Source organism: Rattus norvegicus, chromosome 6 (assembly GCF_021556685.1).
Source record: "Rattus norvegicus strain SHRSP/BbbUtx chromosome 6, alternate assembly SHRSP_T2T, whole genome shotgun sequence".
Taxonomy (NCBI): Eukaryota; Metazoa; Chordata; class Mammalia; order Rodentia; family Muridae; genus Rattus; species Rattus norvegicus.
This window is the reverse complement of record NC_141539.1, coordinates 59,033,931-59,042,492: the sequence shown is the minus strand read 5'-3', so window position 1 is coordinate 59,042,492 and position 8,562 is coordinate 59,033,931. Positions and strand designations below refer to the sequence as shown.

At 42.0% G+C, this 8,562-nt stretch overlaps 1 long non-coding RNA gene across 1 annotated transcript in view; it reads right to left on the bottom strand.

Annotated features, from left to right (window-relative positions):
- Positions 1-504: 504 nt before the first annotated feature.
- LOC148005198 (uncharacterized) overlaps positions 505-8,562 on the bottom strand; it is a 29,967-nt gene continuing 21,909 nt past the window's right edge. The window contains exons 2-3 of the long non-coding RNA XR_015623002.1: positions 2,857-3,093; positions 505-2,373 (exon numbers count right to left, since the gene is read on the bottom strand). This is a non-coding gene — a long non-coding RNA (uncharacterized LOC148005198). The remainder of the gene's footprint in view (positions 2,374-2,856; positions 3,094-8,562) is intronic.

The window sequence follows — 8,562 nt, the reverse complement described above, 5'->3', positions numbered from 1 at the left end:
AAAACTTCTATTACTGATACAGGTATCTTTAGCAAAACAGAAGAATACCAAATGAAAATACAAAAGTTAGTAGCTTTTCTATATTCAAATGACAAACATACTAGAAAAGTAATCAAGGGACAATATCTTTCATACTAGCCTTTAAAAAATCTTGGAATAATTCTAACCAAGCAAGTAAAGACTTGTATTGCTGGTCTGTACACTGAACATTATCATTATCGTTATCCTCAGAGATCTGCAAGGCTCTGACCAGCTGGAATTGCACTTTCCAAAGGGGAGGGGTAGTCAGATCAAAGCGGCTGCTGGATCTCTTTGGGGACCACAGCTGCTCTGGAGTCCATGGTAGGTGTTGGGGCCGGTGGGCCTCGAGGTAGCTAGGAACCAAGGTCAGAGCCACCAAGGGGGAAGTGATGCGGTAGGTTTGAGCAGCTTCCAGCTTTGGGAGAGAATTCTCTTCCCCATAGTGATACAGCTGTATAAGACAGATGCTCTCTGCTAGTCTTTGATAACTCATGCTTTATTCCTCATGGGCAGGGTCTCATATACATTTTGGGGTGACTTGGTATCTAAAAGCAGATACTTTCGATTGACTTGGTCTGAGATGTTAGGGATGCCTCATTTGCATGTGGAGGGGCTTCAGCTGCTGCCCCTACATGACTGATTGTCACAGTCCTCTCTCCATGGGGTGTTGTGGTCATGTGTTCCAGGACAAGAACTTGGTCAGGAGTAAATAAAACATTGACGGTTCATAGATATGAATGTACCAGGGTTTCTGAATACACTCGACCTTACAAAGTTCTCTTTCTGGTGGCATCATCCACTGCCCCAGTTTGTACACTTAAAAACATTGACAAAAGAAGCTAAAGGAGACACCAAACTATAAAAAAAAAAAATTCCCATGCTCACAGATAATTAGAATTAATGTTGAGAGGGGTTGGGGATTTAGCTCAGTGGTAGAGCGCTTGCCTAGGAAGCACAAAGCCCTGGGTACGGTCCCCAGCTCCGGAAAAAAAAGAACCAAAAAAAAAAAAAATGTTGAGAAAATGGCCACTGGACCAAAAGCAATCTACAAATTCAGTGAAATCCCCACTAAAATTCTGATACAATTCTTCAGAGAAATTGAAGGAAAAATTATCAATTCCATATAGAAACACAAAAACCCCAGATAGCTTTTAAAAAAATCAATTCTAAAACAAACAAACAATAAACGAAACTGCCGGTAATATCACCATCCCAGATTTCAAGTTGTATTACAAAGCTACAGTAATAAAAAAAAAAGCATAGTATTGACATAATAGACACATTGATCAATGTATAGAATTGAAGACTCAGATCCAGATGTAATTCCATACATGTAAAAACACCTTGTTTTTGACAAAGAAACCAAAATTACACACTGGGGGGAAAGTCAGCATCTTGACAGACAAATGGTGTGAATAGCAGCATAGAGAGAAATGAAAATAGATCCATATCTCTCACCCTGGACACAACTCAACTCCAAAGGGATCAAGGACCTCACTGAAATCACTGAAAGGCCAAAAACCCTGAACCTGACCTACCTTTCTTTCTTCCTCCCTTTCTTTCTTCCTTCCTTCCTTCCTTCCTTCCTTTCTTTCTTTCTTTCTTTCTTTCTTTCTTTCTTTCTTTCTCTTTCTTTCTTCCTTCCTTTCTTTCTTTTTTTTCTCTGTATTTGTGAATCCAAGATTCAGTTTTACAGACTGGATGTTTTCCTATCGTGAGTCTCCCTGGTCACAGAGCTTCCCATGATGCCTTCTCGCACCACCTCCCACCAGCAGCTGCACAGATGTTGGCTGACCTGCTTCATGGACACCTGGATACATCCTCAAATTTTCTCTCTGCTCATCAAAATGTGAAAGTTCATGGTCTGTAGCTTTCCTGCCATAGATGTCCAAGTGGAAAGACATTTCTCCCGTCCTGTCAGGATGCTGGAGGAGCTGTGAGTGCCTATGCGGCTCATCTGGTTGTTTCCTGGGACTTTCCTTTGCCTGTTTGCTTTCTGAGATAAGGTATTACAAAGCTCGGCGTGGCCTCAAACACTCTGATGTAGCCAAAGATGATCTTGAGCACGTGCTCCTTCTGCTTCCACCTTCCAAGAGCAAGGAATACAAGAGTGTGCGAATCCCATGAATCCTTGCTCTTTGCTTTGGGGACTAAGGAGATGTCCCGGATCCTTCTCCCTCAAGTGTTCTTAGCTCAGCTGCCCAGGGCTGGAGTTTGCCAGACAGATGCTCCTACAACCTCAGAGTCAGTCTGCTCACCAGGAGGCTGCAGTAGATAACTTGATCACTTTTCTTTTGTCAGGGTTGTTATTAGTTCTTTAAAATCTGCTTGTGTCTCAGCCTGATTGTTCTCCTGTGAGTTGATTTAAAAAAAAAACAAATCAAAAACAAAACAATACAAACAAACAAAAAGCTTAGAGTTTTACATTTCTCTGGGCCTTAAATGAGTATCCCTGAATACCAGCATTTTCCTAGCTCTTAATCTCATCAGAGTCCTCATTAGCTGGCAGCTTTCTCTGCAGCTGAGGGCAGACTGGAAGAACCAGGGAGTAGTCTGAATGAATGTCTCGGAGTCACTGCATGCAATGCTCTCTACTCTGCAGAAGGTTAGCTGCCACTTCTTTGGGAAATCATGGGAATGCACTGGGTGGCACATAAATAATTAAGTGGCGACTTTTAATTAAGGCCTTGTAGTGAGAACGGCTTTGTGCAAAATTAAGAGCTTTTTAATAACTAACTTTGATGCTCTCTTTTCAACCTGAACCTGTCATCCCTGGAAACTGCACAAATGGTGACTTTTAACAGCTTTGGTCTTTTGAGGACACCAGGGACTCACTCTTTCTTGTGAATGGATGCTTTGTGAAAAGTCAGCAATCTGTTGAGGTGGCCAGCACTTCTTGCTTCAGGGAGATGATGGTATTCATTATTCTTCTCATTGCTGTGACAACATATTTGACTAAAGCAACTTATCCATGGTTTGTTTGTAGCGGCCGTTAGGATGCAGTCCTCATGGAGGAGGGGAAGGCAGGGCAGTCAGAGCAGCTCTGGCTATGGTGACAGGAGCCTGAGACAGCTGGTTGGACAGAAAGCAGAGAGGTGAATGCTCCTACTCAAATCATTTGTCCTTTTCCCCTTTTTAATTAGACCAGGTCTCCAGCACACGGGCTGGGGTCACCTACATTCAGGATGGATCTCTTAGTTAAAATTATCTGGAAGTGAACTTCACAGATAAGCCCAGACATATGTCTCTTAGGTGATTCTAAACCCAATCAGATTAAGTAATGAACATTAACCATCACAGACCCAGGTGAGAAGATTTAGATTACATCAGGTATTGAATAATATTTCATTCATAAGATTTTGATAAAGAATATATTCTATTGTAGTGCCAGGGAAGTATTAGTGACCTTCCCCCCACCTCAAAAAAAAAAAAAAAAAAAACCAACAACAACCGGGCAGGAGCCAATCTGATGCAACTCACAGCATGGTCTTTATTTTACTTGAGCTAGCTCAGGACCCTCCAATGCACCACCATCAGGAAGGACAGTTTTGGTGAAGGGGTGGTGCTCCAAATATTTATTTGAGCAAGGCTTTACACTAAGCAGCAAGCAAGTGTGCAAGCATCTAATTGGAAAGCTACTGTGGCATTTAACATAATTGGCTGGTGCTGGGAGTCATATCATAAGCGTAATTTCTGCCTCCCTCTGCAATGGTGGTCATTAGGCATGGGGTGGGCTTGTAACCTGGGGGTGCAGGTTTGTTGCTGCTGAAGATGCTGGTCTTGTTGAGGGTGTAACCTAGAGACGCTGGTCTTGTTGGGAATTAGCCTAGAGGCTGGAGCTATGCTCAGGTTTTGTGGGGAGCAACTTGGAAACTATGTTAGGTACCAGCCTGTTAGTTTACCTGAGTTCAAACTTAGGTCAAGTTCTCTAAAATGGAGTATAAACTCCATCGGCCTCTCACTATGAACAACTGAAAGTTAAATGAGGTTCTATGCACTTCCCTTTATTTTATAGTTATTAAAGCTAAGGGGCTATTAGCCCCCAGTGTCGTAAAATGTGACTTTATTTGGGAAGACTAGTTGTAGATGTTGAAACAAGATCATGGTAAACTACAATAGACTTCTAGCCCAAGATAAACAGAAGAACTCCAGGGGATGGTGGGGGCAAATATTGGACCGATACAGCAGAAGTTAAAGACACTGAAGTTCTAAACAGACATGGTATGGAACAAATTTCCCGTGTAGCAGTCATTAGCAACCAGTACTAAGGATCCATTAGTTCCAGACCTCCAGATTCTATAATTGCAATAGAACAAATGTATGTCATTAAAGTTTCTTACTCTGCATTAGTGCTTTGTCATAGCAACCCTAGCCAAATCTTAGGGGTTGAATGCTGGTGTCTCTCTAAAATGGATATGTAGAAATTCTTACATGGTGATGTTCCTTGGAGGTAGGGCTTTGAAAGTAATTAAATTTAGATGTTGTCCAGAAAGTAGTGGTCCTATGTCAGAATGCCTCTCCTCATAAGGCGACTCACCAGAGAGCTTGCTACCCTCACCAGCCGAGGGTAGAGCAAGAAAGCTGCTACTGCAAGGCAGGTAGAGAGCCCCTCATCACCCAACCATGTTGGAGTCCTGTCCTTGAACTTCCCACTTTCCTTAAGTGTGAGTGATGAGATGAGTAGCACGTGCTCTGGCCACACAGGATAGGATAGGTTGTTATAACAACCAAGGGAAGACATCAGTTAGGAGAATTGTGTGCCTCACTGACTCAAAGACAGCTCTCCTCTGGTTGCTAAAAATCAAATTTACATAAACATTTAGTTTAAAATATTCGAGATAATTTGGATGAAATGTCTAATTTGCAAGCATTCTAAAACTGATGACAACGTGTTCCTGCGGGCAGACGAACAGAACAGAACAAACACCACTGTGGTAGTCAGAATGACAAATGTCCCCATACGCTCAGACTTTTGAACACTCGGTGGTATTTGGGAAGGTTTAGGAAACAAAGCCTTGCAGGAGGAAGTACGCCCCTGGGGTGGGCCTTCAAAGTACACAGCCTCATCTTACTTCTGGTTCTCTCTGTCTGCTCTGGATTTCTGTTACAAGATGTGATCTTGCAGCTTTTCGTCCTGCTTTGATACTTCCTAGCCATGATGGAGTCTTCTCCCTCTGGAACTGTAAGCCAAAAGAAACTTTCTTCTGTAAGTTGCTTTTGGACATGATGTTTTATCAAAGCAACAGAAAAGCAATCAATGTAGCTACTAATTATGTGCCATGTGGCCTGTGAGAAGGATTAGAGGACAAAGGCGTTTGCCACCAAGATTGATGACCTGACTTGAATCCCTATGACCTACTGTCCTCTGGTTTCTACATACAGGATGTGACGTGTATATGTCCTCTCCTCCATACAAAATAATAAAATTAAATTAAATTTAAAACATATCACAGAAGGGATTGAAGGAGCAACCCCGTAAGAACAACAATACCAACCAACCAGAGCTCGCAGGGACTAAACCACCACCCAAAGACTACACACGGACAGACCCATGGCTCCAGCTGCATATGTAGCAGAGGATGACCTTGTTGGGCACCAAAGGAAGGAGAAGCCCTTGGTCCTGCCAAGGTTGGACACCCCCCCAGTGTAGGGGAATGTCAGGGCAGGGAGGCAGGAAGGGGTGGGTGGTTGGGGGGAGACACCCTCATAGAAGAAAGGGATGGGACATCCTCATAGAAGAAAGGGATGGGATGGGGGTTTATGGATGGGAAACCAGGAAAGGGGATAACATTTGAAATGTAAATTTAAAAATTTCACCCCCCCCCAAAAATCACAGAGCCCAAGGATGCTTTGGTATTGCTGGCATGGATATATACTGAGTTATAATTTCAACACTCAGGATGCTATGGATTTCAACAGGTTGTGTTTGACGCTAATATAGGCTAAAAAGGGGAGAAATGCTTTAATATCAGGACTCATGTTACTTAGATCTAATTTAAAGATTTGTCAAGTTTAAAAGATAACAATCAACTAAACAGACTTCTATAAACGTGACTTGGTATATATAATTATAATTTCAGTAACTATACTTAATTTTTAACAGCAAACAAAAAAGGAAAACAAGTTCTATTTTCTTGTAGATGTAGACCTATAGAGCCATTACGCTGACACTGACAGCTCCCCTGGCTGAGCACAGTCAGTCACTCACATTATAGAGACAAAAAGTCACTGAAGCCTGACTTCAAGCTTGATTCTTTCCTTGCATGCCTCATCAGTACCCTTAACCAAGTGCATAACTTTCAGTACAAATTCTAAGCTTGTTTGGCATATATAATATTGTTTTAATAAATTTTAAATTGTGTGTGTGTGTGTGTATCAGAGGAAAGTTGTGAAAGTTAGTTTTCTTCTTCCATAATTTGGGCCCCAGGGATTAAACTCAAGCCATCAAGCTTGGTGCCTTTACTTGTTCACCATCTCCTCAGCCCTAATAGAAAGTGGATTGATTTTTTTTAATTTCCTTACTATCACTGAATGTCAAGGCTGATTCTTTAATAGATGTGAATTTACTAAAATATACTTAAATATGTTTTCTCAATTTTTTTCTTTTTAAATAGAAAATTAAAGAAAAAAATTGAACTCAGCAGAAATTGTGTTTCTTTGAGCTCACAAACTTTGCTAATTAAGATCTGTCTCCAAATTGTCTATCTAGTATTTGGCAAATTATATGAATTAGAGCTAACATGTGTTTTATAAAGATTAACTTAGTATTAATCATTTTGATTCAGTAGAGTATCAGTGGTGACGCAGAAGTCTGTAATCTTGATTAAGTTCTGTCTTTCCCTACCAATTTCTTTGGAACAAAATTTTCCCTTTTTAAAAGAAGAATTTATTTTGTATCATTAAAATTATGTGTATTTATGTACATCTATGTAAGAGTACAGGCACGTGCATTCAGGAACTGGCAGAGATTAGAAGAGGATATCTGATCCCCCAAGAGCTAGAGTTGCAGGGGGCAGGAAGCCACCTGACTTGGGTGCTGGTAGCCAGACTGTGGAAGATGCCTCATCATTACCACCATGTAAGCCAACTCTCTAGTTCCTCTTCTGCTCTTATTAATCTAGACTACAGCATTTCTACAACAGTTACTTTCCCACAAATGTTCCCAATGCATCTATGGTTGTTTGAATAATAGCCCCATAGACTCATACTTGAATGCTCAGTTAGTGGCATTAGAAGGTATGGCCTTGTTGGAGTAGGTGTGGCCTTGTTGGAGAAGGAATGTCACTGGGATGGGCTTTGGAGTTTCAAAAACCCACACCAGATCCAGTGTTTTCTCTCTTTCCCTCTCGTCCTGCTGCCTGCTGATCTGGATGTAGAACTCTTGGCTACCTCTCCAGCACATGTATGTCTGGTTGTATTCCACCATGCTTCCTGCCAGGAGGATAATAGACTAAACCTCTGAACTGTAAGCCAGCTCCAATTAAATGTTTTCCTTTATAAGAGTTGATGGGGGCAGGGGCATCCTTTTGAAAGACCCCCTCCCAGAAAGGAAATTGTACAAGCCCAAGGCCCTCAACTATAGAAGTAAAAAGTAAGTTTTTAGATACACAGACTCAGAACTAAAATAAGCCTGGGAAAGTTCAGATGTGTCCAAGCTTTGTGGGACAAGCTGACCCATCATTTAGACGAAACAGACCATAAAAGAAAACAAAATACAGAAACCAGTCTAAATTATTGGTATTGGTTTATGGGCCACCTAACAAGAGATAAGCCCCTAGCCCCTGACATTCCGGACGCCCCAACCTGCACGTATTCTCTTGCTGTGTGGCAACCTCATTTGAATAGCCAATTGGGTGTAACCATACATCTGCGCCTCACTTGAATCCACCAACCATGCATCTGCTTCTGTAAGCCTGCTTCTGCTCCCCAATACCCTATAAAAACCCGTCCCTGGTTCTGCTAGGCACGCCAGTCCTCTCGAGCTGACTGGGACGCCCGGAGGTACCTGTGTACCCCAAAATAAACCCTCTTGCAGATTGCAGCCTGTGGACTCAGACTGGTCATTGGGCTTGAGGATCTCCCTCCTGAGAGGAAGATTCTCTCTGAGGGTCTTTCACTTTCAGAGGTGAAGGAGAAAGGGAGGGGATGAAGAACTCTGGGAGGGAAGACTAGGATGGGATATTTGGGATGTAAATAAATGAGATCGTTAATTTTAAGAAAAACTGGGGGGAAAGTTGCTGTGATCATGGTGTCTCTTCAAAGCAATAAAACCCTAAGGTAGCCCCCTTTAAAGTAGATAGTCCTCATCAAAAACTCATTAAGTTCTCTCAGCATTGTTGGCACAATTCAATGGAATGATCAAAGTTACTTCAGAATACAGGTTATCTCTTGTAGATGCACAACTTGTTTGGCTTCTCTTCGGGGCTCTTCCTGAACCAGAATGTTGGTCTCTGGTAAATGACTGTTTTGGTGGATCTCCCGTAAACTATTTCCTGCGAAATAACCGCTGACTAGAGAGGCTATGTGAACTGAAGCATGCAT